Below are 16439 nucleotides of genomic sequence, written 5' to 3'. Positions count from 1 at the left end.
GATGAGTTCTGGGCCTGTTTCTCACCAATGCCATCTAGCAAAACATTCCACAACTCAGTCAGGTTAAACAAGAAGCAACTTCAATAATACACAGGAATTCCTCTGAATCCCTTTACTAACACACCCAAAAACATGAATAATAATTAAATCAGTGTTACATATATGGAATTTAATGTAGTAGAAACTATTAGACAAAATGGAAAACATACTATTTTTAAAAGGTAGTTTATGTAAATCTCCTCAGGCCCTGATCTCTATATTATCCTATTCATTGTTATATCACTCCCTACTGCCCTTAGAATCCTATTTAGATCGTTTGCCCTTTAGAATCATATTTACAACTTCTAAAATCTCACCCTAACCTCTTACCTAATATTATAGATTACTGTCTTCTCATATATCCATCTGCATCAACCATACCACATATCCCACACTTTTCAGACTCTGTCCCAAGATAAACACTTTGCTTTCCAAAACAAGGGAGATTTCAAGAAGGCCTAAATTTCACCTGCTCTACAGTTTTCCTAAATTCTTCGATTAAAGATTTCTCATCCTGTTCTAAATTCCCATTACACTTAATATATTTTTTTCCTTACACTTTTGTGTATGTCTGTAAGTGCTCCTATCCCTATCCAATAGTTCTAAGAGCAGTCCATTACTAGTTACCTCTGAATTCTCCAGTAGCTTTTTGTATATATTAAACACTGTTTACAAACCAAATTAAAAAGTGGCTAACCAAAGCACCATCAGATGAATGAATTTAAGGACCAAAACTGAAAATTCTACCCATCCAACTTCTGTATTACCCCACTGTGCACATAAACACAGAACATACACTTTCATAACACTAAAAGGTACACAAATGTTAAGTACAGTAGGTATGGCTGATTTATTTCCTGACGTGTTACTCAAACAACTAATATCTAACTATTTACAGACCTAAAAAGTACAATGAAACAGAGTTAAAGTTAAACCTGCCAAGTCTAGTCTAACTCCATTCTTAAATGCTGAAGCTAACTATAACTCAGATACTTCCTCCACAGCTAAAATAAGCAATTTTTAGAATTCAGAACTGTTCTCTTTCCTTAAAAAGGTAATAAATAAAATTGCACCAAAAACAATAAAATACGTAGGGATAAACCTAACGAACAAAGTGAAAGTCCTATACCCTGAAAACTACAAGAAACTCATGAGAGAAATTACAGATACCAAATGGAAACACATTCTGTACTCATAGATAGGAAGAATTAATATTGTCAAAATGGCCATCCTGCCTAAACCAATCCACAGATTCAATGCAATCCCTATCAAAATACCAAAAGCATTCTTAAACAAACTAGAGCAAATAAGTTCTAAAATTCATATGGAACCATAAAAGACCCCAAATAGCCAAAGCAATCCTGAGAAGGAAGAACAAAGCTGGGGGGATTACACTCCCTGACTTCAAGCACTACTACAAAGCCACAGCAATCAAGACAATTTGGTTCTGGCACAAGAAGAGACCCATAGATCAATGGAACAGAATAGAAAGCCCAGATATAAGCTCAAGCATATATGGCCAATTAATACAGGATAAAGAAGCCATGAATATACAGTGGAAAAAAGAGCCTCTTTTTTTTGTTGACACAATGGAAAAACTATTAAATCTGACAAGGGGTTAACATCCAAAATATATAAAGAACTCACATGCCTCAACACCCAAAAAGCAAATAACCTTATTAAAAAATGGGTGGATGATATGAACAGACAATTTTCCAAAGAAGAAATTCAGATGGCCAACAGGCACAGGAAAAGATGTCCATATCGCTAATTATCAGGGAAATGCAAATTAAAACCACAATAAGATATCACGTCACAACAGTTAGGATGGACAACATTGAAAAAACTAGGAACAACAAATGCCGGCAAGGATGTGGAGAAAGTGGAACCCTCTTACACTGGTGTTGGGAATGTAAGCTAGTTCAACCACTGTGGAAAGCAATATGGAGGTTCCTCAAAAAATTAAAAATAGAAATACCATATGACCCAGCAATTCCACTCCTAGGAATGTACCCAAAGAAAACAAGTTCTCAGACTCAAAAAGACATATGCACCCCTATGTTTACTGCAGCACTATCTACAATAGCCAAGATATGAGCAACCTAAGTGTCCATCAGTAGATGAATGGATAAAGAAGAGGAGGTACATATACACAATGGAATACTATTCAGCCATAAGAAAGAAACAAATCCTACCATTTGCAACAACATGGATGGAGCTAGAGGGTATTATGATCAGTGAAATAAGCCAGGAGGAGAAAGACAAGTACCAAATGATTTGCCTCATTTATGGAGTATAACGACGAAGCAAAACTGAAGGAATATAATAGCAGCATTCACAGACTTCAAGAAGGGACTAGCGGTTACCAAGGGGGAGTGGTGGGGGAGGATGGATGGGGAGGAAGGGAGAAGGGGATTGATAGGTGTTATAATTATTACATATAGTGTAGGGGGGGTCATGGGAAAAACAGTGCAGCCCAGAGAAGAAAAGTAGTAACTCTGTGGCATCTTACTATACTGATGGACAATGCCTTCAATGGGGTAAGTGGGGGACTCAATAATATGGGTGAATGTAGTAACACTTTGTTTTTCATATGGAACCTTCATAAGAGTATATATCAATGATACCTTAATTTAAAAAATCAGTAATTAAAAAAAAGGTAATAAATGCTAAGGTTCAAATTAAGTTTTTCTTATTGATCTTGAAGTTACCAAAAAAGTGACACTTTGGTAGAGGGCACCCTGTATGGGCAGAAGGAAACCTTCTAGTGTCAAGAGCTGTCACTTTCTAATGGTGTGACTTGTCAATTGTTACAATTTCTTGAAAAGTTTCTAATTCATCTGGAACAAGGATATGAGTTCATGAAAATGTTAGGAAGAATAAATACTACACCTTATATGTTTAGAGTTGTTTTCAATCTTAGGATAGAAAAATGAAATGCAAAATGAGGTTTTGTAAATGGTGCTATATCTTTTCTGTTATGCCAGTTCATAAAAGAACTATTTGTAATATTTATTTTCCTTCATGGAATCAATGCATAGTCTGTGTATTTTCAGCTAGAGGATAAAATCTAATCTAAAAAGAATAATTACGGACAAAAATTATGGACAACGAAAGGACTTTGGATTTCTAAAAACATTTTGTGCTATTAGGAAACCTAAAAGCATCCCTAAAATTTTAATCTTAATACCCTACAAAGCCCTCTGTAGAATTTCTTGATAGGTACAACCAAACTACCCTAATATGTCCTTTAAAGCAACTTTTCAAATTTCAGGGTTTCTTAACCTTAAGCATGTGTTCACAAAATCTCTACTATGCCTTGAGCATTCTTTAGGGCTTTGTTTTTGTAATACTTAGAAAATCCTTTAAATATCTAATTGACAGTACTGGATAGGTGCTTCTTGTCCAATGTATTGGGTAAGTGCTTTGACTGTCATGCTACTTGGAAAAATCAATAATCAAATATGAGCCATTAAATGCCTTAACTTCCTCATTTACTCATAAGAAATTTCTCCCATCATCCAAGCAGGTTCCATGCAAATACAGGTATGTCATTACTGGCCTCTAGTAGAAACATTAATTGAGTAAGTGTTCTAGGTACTCTTTATCAAGATACTAATGCACTAAATGATATTCAAATGACTTGAAGTTTTAAAAGATCTTCAAAATCATTTTAGTGATTAAAAATTGCTAACTGTATCTCTTCAAAAATGCTATAAAATTTGAAAAAACATAACTTCAGAGATATTTCAGCTAGTATCTGATCACTTAATAAAAACATTTACTGAACACTTATTAATATTGCAGTGTTCTAAGCACTGAGGATACAACAGTGAACAAGAAACAAGGTTCCTGCCCTTATGAAACTTACACTGCAAAGAGAGAAGACAGAAAATAAACAACAAACAAGATGATAATTTTTTGTTAAGAAAATGTCATGAAGGAAATAGACAGATACGACTTCAGGGCTATAACGAAAATAGACCAATATGACTTGGGTACTTTCGGAAAGGACGATCAAAGAAGTCCCCTCTGAGATGACATGTGAATTGAGAGCTGAAGGATTAAAACTTACAGCTACACTAAGAATTGAGGATGGACATCCCAAGGGACAGCAAACACAAAGACCTTGAGGTAGGAATGACCTTAGAATTTCTAAGGAACAGAAAGGAAGCTAGTGTGACACAAGTGTAATGGACACAGTGACAGTGGTTCAAGATAAGTATGAAAGAAACAGGAGCTATAAAGTCACAGGCACCATAGCAAATAATTTTATTATGAAGACAGGAAGCCACTGAAGTGCTTCCAGCAGATCAGTGATGATTTAATTTGAGCCTACTCTGACAGCTATGTAGAGAATAGACTGGACTGAAGAGCTCAGAGTACAGCAGTAAAACTAGTTAAGGAATTATTAGTCCCAAGCAGAAGATGACAGTACAATGGGCTCAAGTGCAAGCAGCAGACATTGCAAAAGGTGGGCAGTTTTGAGTTTTTTATGGGTAAAATCAATGAAGGTTTGGCTGGTGGACTAGGATAGGGTGGGCTGAAGGGAGGATTAGGGAGAGGAATCTAGTCTTTGGCTTGAACTGTTTTGAGATGGACAAAAAATTTTTTTTAAGTTTTTGAGAAGAAATACAAAAATTAAGCTTTAGGTGTGTTAAGGTGACAATACCTACTGGACATTAAAAAAAGAAAGTCAAACAATCGGTTAGATATATGACACTGGAGTTTAACATAAAGATGAGGGATGGAGACAAGAGTTTGGGAGTCATAAACACACAGTCAATATTTAAAATCACAGGTGGGTTACATAGATATATGCATTTGTCAAAACAAATGTAAACTTCATAAGATCTGTGCCTTTCATAGATCACTTCAATAAAATCATGTGACTGACTCACATTACCTGAGAAGAATATAATCAGAGAAGAAAAGAGTCTAGCACCAAGTCTATTAATATTCAGAAAAACTGAAATACGAGAGGCAAACAACAGAAAATGAGTAGAAAGAAAAGCAGGTAAGTGTGACATCACAGAATCCAAAAGAAGTCTCACAAGTATTGAGTAGGCTGCTAAGAGATCAGTAGATTTAACAAAACAAGTTACAAATGACCTTGGGAGGAATAATTTCAATGGAGTAAAGGAGATGAAAGAGTAGAAGAAGAAGAAATGGTTGATAAAGAAGAGGACAAGTGTAAAAAATAATCAGAAATTGCTGACTCCCATTATTCCACCATTCTCTTCCTTTTGCAAAAATTTTGCTAAGCTCATTGTTGCTCAAAATAAAGACTTTTCCTAACCTTTCTTGCAGCTCAGTGTGCCTGCGGCTATGTTCTGATCCAAACACAAACAGAAGTGTTAGGTGGAACTTCCAGTTAAGACTCTTAAAATAATCTAAAGCACCTGGAGACAGCCTCTTGCACCCCCCTCCTCCCTTTCGATTTTCTGCTCCTTAGAATACTGTTTCATGGCTGAAGATCTAGCAACCACCATGGACAGTAAGTTTGAGACCAGAAGCTACCATCCCAGTACTTGACTACCTATCTTCATATTTCTTAAATTCAAGATTATAAATTCTTATAATAGTTTTAGCCATTATTAGCAGCCAAACCAAATCCAACTGATATGGCTGGGTACAATACTTTAGGTTCATACATTTTTTTCTCATCAAAACCGTGTAAACATTGTTCTGTTGTCTTCTGGGATTGACCATAACTGAGAGGAGTTTGCAGCTGGCTAGATTTTTTTTCTGCTTTATAGAGGTCATGGTCTTTTTGGTCAGGATGCTAAAATAATTCTCTCCTTATTTCTGTAGTAAATACTAGAATACAGTCAATTTTAATAATTTCATAAATTTTCTCATGGCATTTAGTGTCTTTCAGTTCATAAATACTGAAACATGTTATTTCAGAAACTTTTGTCTGTATTATTTTATTTCTGAATAGTTTTTCTACTCTACTTATTGAATCCTTTATTCTGGAGATACAACTTTTTCTTATATAGGATAGTCTTTTCATGGTCATTTATTTAATCATTTCCTGCAGCATTATTTGTAGAGTTGCCATGCTACTTTTTTTTAACTTGATCATGTCTAACATGGGAGTGCTATGCCAAGCTTCTACTTATTCTGATATCCAGTAGGTGTTCAACACCCTTCTCACCTTTGCTTGGACCATTTTTATTTCTGTGCACACATGTGCATGTACGTACACACACAAACTTCAGTTTGAGAACTAGATACTGCTTTTAATCTATTTTTCTCTAAACCTAAGATGCAGGAAATAGGAAAAGGGCGAGCTAAGTTTGGACTGAGTACAGCCACTGCTGAAATGTCACAAAGTGTCCTCCAGAGGTCTATGGTTCTTGCCCTTAATCAGAGTACAATTCCAAATGGTAATGTTCCCTGACTTTGCAAAGCTCAGAATTAGTATGTAAGAATTTCTCCTTTACTTTTTACTCCTTATTCACCTCTTAAGATTTGTTTACCTGGAAAGCAGTAGGGAGAAAGATTAGTATTTGTAGACCTTGTCTTTCCTGGCTTCTGGGAGGTGGGGCTGGAATTACAAGCCTTGTCATACACACCCAGGAACTTCTCATTCTTTCCTTACCCTCCACTTTTTGAAATATTTGGCACAAGGTTGCAGGAACCCCTTTACTGACCACTTCTACTCTATTTTTTTGACCTTTCCTCCTCACACCAATTTTCCTTCTTTCATGGTTTTAGTGAAGGAAAATTCAGTGATCCTACTTTATTTTCATTCATAAATCCCTACATTTGTTTTTTTTTTTTTCTTCTAGAACTAAGCTAGACCTTAGAATAAAGATCATTTTAGAATGATCTTTTAGGTAACTGACTCAAGAAAAGTACAATTTCCTCAATAAACTGAAAATAGAAATACCATTTGACCCAGGAATTCCACTCCTAGGAATTTGTCCTAAGAATGCAGGAGCCCAGTTTGAAAAAGACAGATGCACCTCTATGTTTATCAAAGCACTATATTTACAATAGCCAAGAAATGGAATCAACCTAAGTGTCCATCAGTAGATGAACGGATAAAGAAGAGGTGGTACATATACACAATGGAATATTATTCAGCCATAAGAAGAAAACAAACTCTATCATTTGCAACAACATGGATGGAGCTAGAGGGTATGCTCAGTGCAATAAGGCAGGTGGAGAAAGACAAGTATCAAATGATTTCACTCATCTGTGGAGTATAAGAACAAAGCAAAAACTGAAGGAACAAAACAGTAGCAGACTCACAGAGCCCAAGAATGGACTAACAGTTACCAAAGGGAAAGGGACTGGGGAGGATGGGTGGGAAGGGAGAGACAGGGGGAAAATGGGGTATTATGATTAGCACACATAATGTAGTGGGCGGGGGGGCATGGGGAAAGCAGTATAGCACAGAGAAGACAAGTAGTGATTCTATACCATTTTACTACGCTGATGGACAGTGACTGTAATGGGGTATGTGGTGGGGACTTGATAATGGGGGAAATCTAGTAACCACAATGTTATTCATGTAAGTGTATATTAATGACAAAAAAAAATTTTTTAATGAAAATAAAATAAAAGTGCAATTTACTTATTCTAAGATAGAGTTCAAAATTGTTTAAAAAAAAAAAAAGAGAGAGACAGACAACAGGCCCAAAATGGAATCATTTGTGCTAACCCCCACAACACATCACCGAACCAACACACAGCCCATAACCTAACTTCACTTTCCATCTCTCCCAAGAATGTAATCTCAAACCAGTAAATCCAGCACTAGTAAGGAAATTCACCTGATAGACCCCTTCCATCTCCCAAGGAAAGATGAGGTAATCCTTGCTTTTTTTGTCCCTGCCCCCTTCTGCCTATAAAAGTCTCCCATTTTGGTATGCTCTTCAGAATTCCTTTTTACTTGCTAGATGAGATGCTGCCCAATTCATGAATTGGGAATAAACCCAATTCAATTTTTAAGTTTACTCAGGTAAATTTTTTTTTTAACAAAAACTAACAAAAGCTGTACTTTTACTCCTCTTATTTCTAACAGAAGGAAGTAAAGAGAAGACATCCAGTTTCAATTCTGTTTATAAATTCATGATCCCAAACATAAACTATAGGGCCATAGATTAAGCTCTCCTGTGAACTTGTTACAACTACCTCCAGGGAAAAAAATACCAAAATGCATCTTCTCCCCTCAAATCTACTTTTTAAATTCAACTTGTTACTCAAGCAAGGAGCCCTAGAATCTTTGTCTCTTTTCCTTTACCACCACCTCTAATTCTATACCTGGCATATAAGAACCACTCAGTAAATATGAAGAGGGTCCTGGTCTCAGAGGGGCTTAAACACGAAGCATGAGAAGTGAGACAGAAACCTCCTCCCAAACCACATATAATATGAAAATATAACAAATACAACTAATCCTGAAGGAACGATAGGAAAGAAGACCGTAACAGACTGCCTACATCTGAGGCAAAGAGAAGACCTCACAGAAAAGGGTAAAATAGAACAGCCATGATCCAGTGGCACACAAGCCCTTCCCCCCCACCCCTGGATGGCAATGTAGCCCTAAGGCACCCCACCACGATAGGCAGCCTGCCACTACTTACGCCAGGTGGGCACCAGCTCATAAACCTTCTGCCCCCACCACTGCGCCAGGCCAGCCAGAGGATGTCCACCCCTATGGCAGTTACAGGGGCATAGCATAGAGGCTGCTCATTGCATGTTCAGCACACTATCCCTGGCAGTGGAGGCAGGCACTGCAGTGGGGAAGCAGGAAAGAGCTCTTTCCTCCTGGCAGGAACCAGCATCACTCACCTGCTACCCACGCCATTGCTCCAGGGGCTGAGCAGATCCAGAGAGTAGAACTTCTGGGCAATAGAGGGTGTCACCTAGACAAAGTTATTATTATATATTATTCATTACAAATAAGGAATGTCAAAAAAAAAAATTGTACAAACCAAAATCCCACAAACACCAGAAAGAGGGCCAAGTGAAAGTGAACTCACCAATCTTTCTGATAGATTTCAAAATAAAAATCATAAACATGCTCACAGAGCTACAGAAAAATATTCAAGATGTCAGGTAGGAAACCAAGAGAGAGACTAAAACTGAATAATACAGCATCCTAAGTGAAACATACAAGGGAGGGGATTAAAAGCAGATTAGATGAAGTAGAGGAGATGGTAAGTGAAACAGAAATTAGAGAACAGGAATACAAAGAAGCTGAAGCAAAGAGAAAAAAGGATCCCTGGAATGAAAGACTATTAAGAGAACCATGTGACCAATCCAAATGGAACAATATTCGCATTATAGGGGTACCAGAAGAAGAAATGAGAGAAAAAGGGATAGAAAGTGTCTTTGAGGAGGTAATTGCTGAAAACGTCCCAAATCTGGGGAAGGAGATAGTCTCTCAAGCAATGGAGGTGTACAAATCTCCCAACACAAGAGACCCAAGGAAGACAAAACCAAGACATATAATAAATAAAATGGCAAAGATCAAGGAAAAGGACAAAGTACTAAAAGCAGTCAGAGAGGAAAAAAAAGATCACATACAAGGTAAAACCCATCAGACTCCTCAACAGAAACTTTACAGTCCATAGGAAATGGCATGATATATTTAAAGCAATGAAACAGAAGGGCCTCGAACCAAGAATATCATTTGAATTTGAAGGAGGGATGTGGATAAAATTGCAATATTTCCAGAATCTCCTGCCTGGCTAGAGTGCATCTACATATCAATAGGTGTTTCAAAGGGTTGGAGAGAAGCAGTCCATCTCCATATCAATAGGTAATTACAAGGGTGAGTGAGGGTCTTTTCGGGAATGGGAACAGAGAGGTTGGGTGGAGATAGCTCTTCTGCTGCAGCCAGGTCAAGAGAGATGGGACAGCTGCTTGAAAGAAATAAACAAGTTTCTTAAAATTCACTTTTCACTTTGACTGATTTCGGTTTCAAAGGTATTTTCTCTGGGATTTCCCACCTACCAAAGTAACAAGGCATTAGACAATTTGCAGATAAGCAAAAGTTGAGGGAATTTACCTTGCACAAAACATCTTTACAGTGTATTGTGGAGGGACTGCTATAGATAGAAGTGCTTCTAAGGCTAAATAGCTGTAACCAGAGAAAAGAAAACCACCATGAAGGAAGAAGACCAATTAAATACCAAGCAAATATAAAATTAAATTAATTACCCACAAAGTCAGTCAAGGGTTAAACAAAGAGTACAGCAGAATATGACACCTAATATATAAAGAATGGAGGACGACGAAAGATAAGGGATGAAAAAAAAGAAAAAAGAACTTTAGATTGTGTTTGAAATAATGTACTAAGTGAGTTAAGTTAGACTCTTAGACAAAAAAGAAGCTACCCTTGAACTTTTGGTAACCATGAATCTAAAGCCTGCAATGGCAATAAGTACATATCTAACAATAATCACCCTAAATGTAAACGGTCTGAATGCACCAATCAAAAGGCACAGAGTTACACAATGAATAAGAAAAAAAGACCTATCTATATGCAGCCAACAAGACACTCACTTCAAACCCAAAGACATACAAAGACTGAAAGTAAAGGGATGGAAAAAGAAATTTTCCTGCAAATAAGAGGGAGAAAAAAAACAGGATTGCAAGACTTGTATCAGACAAAATAAACTTCAAAACAAAGTCACAAGAGATAAAGAAGGACATTACGTAATCATAAAGCAGTCCGTCCAAAAAGAGTACATAACCACTATGAATATCTATGCACCCCAGGACGGAGCCAAGATGGTGGTGTGATAGGGCAGCAGAAAACTCCTACAAAACCATATATGTTTTTGAAAATACAACTATTCCTAAAAGAGAGACCAGAAGATACAGGACAACAGCCAGGCTACATCTACACCTGTGAGAACCCAGCGCCTCATGAAGGGGGTAAGAAACAAGCCGCGGCCTGGTGGGACCAGAGCGCCACCCCTATCCCAGCTCCCAGCAGGAGGAGAGGAGTCAGAGCGGGGAGGAAGAGGGAGCAAAGGACTGCTAAATACCCAGCGCTAGTCATCCACACTGGGAATGCAGGCACACAGTGCGTGGTGTGCTGGATACTAGGGAAACAGAACAACAGTAAAACCTGTGAGCGGGACCCTGCAGCTGGCGCCCATGGGACAAAAGAAAACCGAGTACTTTTTGAAAGTCTTAAAGGGACAGGAGCCTCACGGCTGGACGGAAGCGACCCGGCACACTCACCCCTGCAGCTGGGAATCCCAGGGAACTCCAGGCACCCTAAACCCCTGGGAAGCAGCGCAGCTCTGAGGTCCCTCAAGGCGATAAACAGCCTCCCTCCCGTTCCCCCTCCAGCACGGCCCCGCCATAGCAGAGTAGCAGCCTGAGACTGGCCACACCAACAGCAGCCACACAGAGCTTCCTCCACAGCAGCCCGCGCAAGAATCAGAGACCCCGCCGGCACGCAGCTGCCCAGCACAAGCAGCTAGAGGTCGCCATTCTTCCTGGAGAGGAAGGCAAGGAGCAAGTGGGAAGGGACTTTGTTCTCCCAGCTGACACACACGCCAATTGCCCACCACTACCTCTATCGCCATGAAAAGTCAGAAGAATTTGATCCAGAGCAGAATCACACAGACATCCTCCCCTGAGAGGGAACCTGGGGAGATAGACATAACCAATCTTCCTGAAAAAGAATTCAAAATAAAGGTCATAACCATGCTGATGGAGCTGCAGAGAAATATGAAGGAGCTAAAGAGGGAGAATACAGAAATAAAACAATCTCTGGAAGGACTTAAAAGCAGAATGGACCAGGTGCAAGACACTGTGAATGGAATAGAAACCAGAGAACAGGAATGCAGAGAAGCTGATGCAGAGAGAGATAAAAGGATCTCCAGGAATGAAAGAATATTAAGAGAACTGTGTGACCAATTCAAATGGAACAATATTCACATTATACAGGTACCAGAAGAAGAGGAGAGAAAAAAGTGGATAGAAAGTGTCTTTGAAGAAATAATTGCGGAAAACTTCCCCAAACTGGGGGAGGAAATAGTCGCTCAAACCATGGAAGCACACAGAACTCCCAACAGAAGGGACACAAGGAGGACAACACCAAGACACATAATAATTAAAATGGCAAAGATCAAGGACAAGGACAGAGTATTAAAGGCAGTCAGAGAGAGAAAAAAGGTCACCTACAAAGGAAAACCCATCAGGCTATCATCAGACTTCTCAACAGAAACCTTACAGGCCAGAAGAGAAGGGCATGATATATTTAATGAAATGAAACAGAAGGGCCTTGAAGCAAGAATACTGTATCCAGCATAATTATCATTTAAATATGAAGGAGGGATTAAACAATTCCCAGACAAGCAAAAGTTGAGGGAATTTGACTCACACAAACAACCTCTACAGGGTATTTTAGAGGGACTGCTCTAGTTGGAAGCACTCCTAAGGCCAAATAGATGTCACCAGAAAAATAAAATCACTGCCAAGAAAGCAGAACAATCAAACACAAACTAAGGTAAAAAATAAAATCAACTACCCACAAAAGGAGTCAAAAGAAACACAAAAGAGCACAAAATAAAACACCTAACATATGAAGAATGGAGGAGGAGGAATAAGAAGGGAGAGAAATAAAGAATCATCAGACTGTGTTTATAATACCTCAATAAGCAAGCTAGACAGTAAGACAGTAAATAAGCTAACCTTGAACCTTTGGTAACCCGAACCTAAAGCCTGCAATGGCAAAAAGTACATATCTTTCAATAATCACCCTAAATGTAAATGGACTGAATGCACCAATCAAAAGACACAGAGTAATAAAATGGATAAAAAAGCAAGACCCTGCTTTATATGCTGCTTACAAGAGACTCACCTCAAACCCAAAGACATGCACAGATTAAAAGTCAAGGGATGGTAAAAGGTATTTCATGCAAACAAGGAGAAAAAAGCAGGTGTTGCAGTACTAGTATCAGACAAAATACACTTCAAAACAAAGAAAGTCACAAGACATAAAGAAGGACATTATATAATGATAAAGGTGTCAGTCCGACAAGAGGATATAACCATTATAAATATATATGCACCCTATACAGGAGCACCAAGATATGTGAAACAAATACTAACAGAATTAAAGGAGGAAATAGAATGCAACGCATTTATTTAAGGAGACTTCAACACACCACTTACTCCAAACAACAGATCCACCAGACAGAAAATAAGGACACAGAGGCACTGAACAACACACTAGAACAGATGGACCTAATAGACATCTATAGAACTCTACATCCAAAAGCAACAGGATACACATTCTTCTCAAGTGCACATGGAACATTCTCAAAAATAGACCACATACTAGGCCACAAAAAGAGCCCCAGTAATTCAAAAAGATTGAAATTTTACCAACAAACTTTTCAGACCACAAAGGTATAAAACTAGAAATAAATTGTACAAAGAAAGCAAAAAGGCTCAAAACACATGGAGGCTTAACAACAGCTCCAAAAATAATCAATGGATCAATGACCAAATCAAAATAGAGATCAAGCAATGTATGGAAACAAATGACAACAACACAAAGCCCCAACTTCTGTGGGACGCAGAGAATGCAGTTTTAAGAGGAAAGTATATGGTAAATCAGGCGTATTTAAAGAAGGAAAAACAATCCCCAATGAATAGTCTACATACACAATTATCGAAATTGGAAAAAGAAGAAGAAATGAGGCCTAAAGTCAGCAGAAGGAAGGACATAATAAAGATCAGAGAAGAAATAAATACAATTGAGAAGAATAAAACAATAGAAAAAAATCAATGAAACCAAGAGCTGGTTCTTTGAGAAAATAAACAAAATAGATAAGCCCCTAGCCAGACTTATTAAGAGAAAAAGAGAATCTACACACATCAACAGAATCAGAAATGAGAAAGGAAAAATCACGTCGGACCCCACAGAAATACAAAGAATTATTAGAGAATACTACAAAAAACTATATGCTAACAAGCTGGGAAACCTAGAAGAAATGGACAACTTCCTAGAAAAATATAACCTTCCAAGACTGACCAAGGAAGAAACAGAAAATCTAAACAAACCAATTACCAGCAATGAAACTGAAGCAGTAATCAAAAAACTACCCAAGAGCAAAACTCCCAGGCCAGATGGATTAACCACGGAGTTTTATCAGACATACAGGATGACATAATACCCATTCTCCTTAAAGTTTTCCAAAAAATAGAAGAAGAGAGAATACTCCCAAACTCATTCTATAAAGCCGGCATCACCCTAAAACCAGACCCAGGCAAAGATCCCATCAAAAAAGAAAATTACAGACCAATATCCTTGATGAACATACATGCTAAAATACTCAACAAAATATTAGCAAACTGAAATCAAAAATACATCAAGAGGATCATACACCATGACCAAGTGGGACTCAACATTTGAAAATCCATCAACATCATCCACCACATAAACAAAAAGAAGGACAAAAATCACATGGTAATCTCCATAGATGCTGAAAAAGTATTAGACAAAATTCAACATCCATTCATGATAAAAACTCTCAACCAAATGGGTATAGAGGGCAAGTACCTCAACATAATAAAGGCCATATATGAAAAACCCACAGCCAACATCACACTGAAAAGTGATAACCTGAAAGCTTTTCCTCTAAGATCGGGAACAAGACATGGATGCGCACTCTCCCCACTGTTATTCAACATAGTATTGGAGGTCCTAGTCACAGCAGTTAGACAAATAAAGAAATACAAGGAATCCAGACAGGTAAAGAAGAAGTCAGACTGTCACTATTTGCAGATGACATGATATTGTACATAAAAAACCATAAAGAATCCACTCCAAAACTACTAGAACTGATATCGGAATACAACAAAGTTGCAGGATATAAAATTAATACACAGAAAAATGAGGTTTTCCTATAAACCAACAATGAACTAACAGAAAGAGAAATCAGGAAAACAATTCCATTCACAACTGCATCAGAAAGAATAAAATACCTAGGAATAAATCTAACCAAGGAAGTGAAAGACCTATACCCCGAAAACTACAAGACACTTTTAAGAGAAGTTAAAGAGGACACTAACAAACGGAAACTCATTCCATGCTCTTGGCTAGGAATAATCAATATAGTCAAAATGGCCATCTTGCCCAAAGCAAACTACAGATTTAATGCAATCCCTATCAAATTACCAACAGCATTCTTCAACAAACTGGAACAAATTGTTAAAAAATTCATGAGGAACTGCCAAAGATCCCGAATAGCCAAAGAAATTCTGAGAAGGAAGAATAAAATGGGAGGGATCTCACTCCCCAACTTCAAGCTCTACTACAAAGTCACAGTAATGAAGACAATTTGGTACTGGCACAAGAACAGACTCAAAGACCAGTGCAACAGAATAGAGACTCCAGACATTAACCCAAACATATATGGCCGATTAATATATGATAAAGGAGCCATGGACATACAATGGGGAAATGACAGTCTCTTCAACAGATGGTGCTGGCAAAACTGGACAGCTACATGTAAGAGAATGAAACTGGATCATAGTCTAACCCCATACACAAAAGTAAATTCAAAATGGATCAAAGACCTGAATGTAAGTCATGAAACCATAAAACTCTTAGGAAAAAACATAGGCAAAAATCTCTTGGACATAAACATGAGTGACTTCTTCATGAACATATCTCCCCGGACAAGGGAAACAAAAGCAAAAATGAACAAGTGACACTATATCAAGCTGAAAAGCTTCTGTATAGCAAAGGACACCATCAGTAGAACAAAAAGACATCCTACAGTATGGGAGAATATATTCATAAATGACAGATCCGATAAAGGGCTGACATCCAAAATATATACAGAGCTCATGCACCTCAACAAACAAAAAGCAAACAATCCAATTAAAAAATGGGCGGAGGAGCTTAATAGGCAGTTCTCCAAAGAAAAAATTCAGATGGCCAACAGACACATGAAAAGATGCTCCACATCGGTGGTCATCGGAGAAATGCAAATTAAAACCACAATGAGATATCACCTCACACCAGTAAGGATGGCTACCATCCAAAAGACAAACAACAACAAATGTTGGCGAGGTTGTGGAGAAAGGGGAACCCTCCTACACTGCTGGTGGGAATGTAAATTAGTTCAACCATATGGAAAGCAGTATCGAGATTCCTCAAAAAGCTCAAAATAGAAATACCATTTGACCCAGGAATTCCACTTCTAGGAATTTACCCTAAGAATGCAGCAGCCCAATTTGAAAAAGACAGAGGCACCCCTATGTTTATCGCAGCACTATTTACAATAGCCAAGAAATGGAATCAACCTAAGTGTCCATCAGTAGATGAATGGATAAAGAAGAGGTGGTACATATACACAATGGAATATTATTCAGCCATAAGAAGAAAACAAATCCTACCATTT

General features: G+C 37.9%; 1 protein-coding gene across 4 annotated transcripts in view; it reads right to left on the bottom strand.

Moving 5' to 3' along the window:
* Positions 1-16439, bottom strand: part of PHTF2 (putative homeodomain transcription factor 2) — a 147578-nt gene that overhangs the window by 123370 nt on the left and 7769 nt on the right. The window contains exon 2 of one of the 4 annotated variants that reach the window (XM_057504435.1): positions 8848-8921. The exons of the other annotated variants lie outside the window; for them this stretch is intronic. The gene's annotated coding sequence lies outside the window, so the exon portion shown is untranslated. The remainder of the gene's footprint in view (positions 1-8847; positions 8922-16439) is intronic. 4 annotated transcript variants of the gene reach the window in all.

Source organism: Manis pentadactyla, chromosome 7 (assembly GCF_030020395.1).
Source record: "Manis pentadactyla isolate mManPen7 chromosome 7, mManPen7.hap1, whole genome shotgun sequence".
NCBI classification, from domain to species: Eukaryota; Metazoa; Chordata; class Mammalia; order Pholidota; family Manidae; genus Manis; species Manis pentadactyla.
The sequence above is the reverse complement of the archived record's forward strand: the minus strand, read 5'-3'. Positions and strand labels throughout refer to the sequence as shown.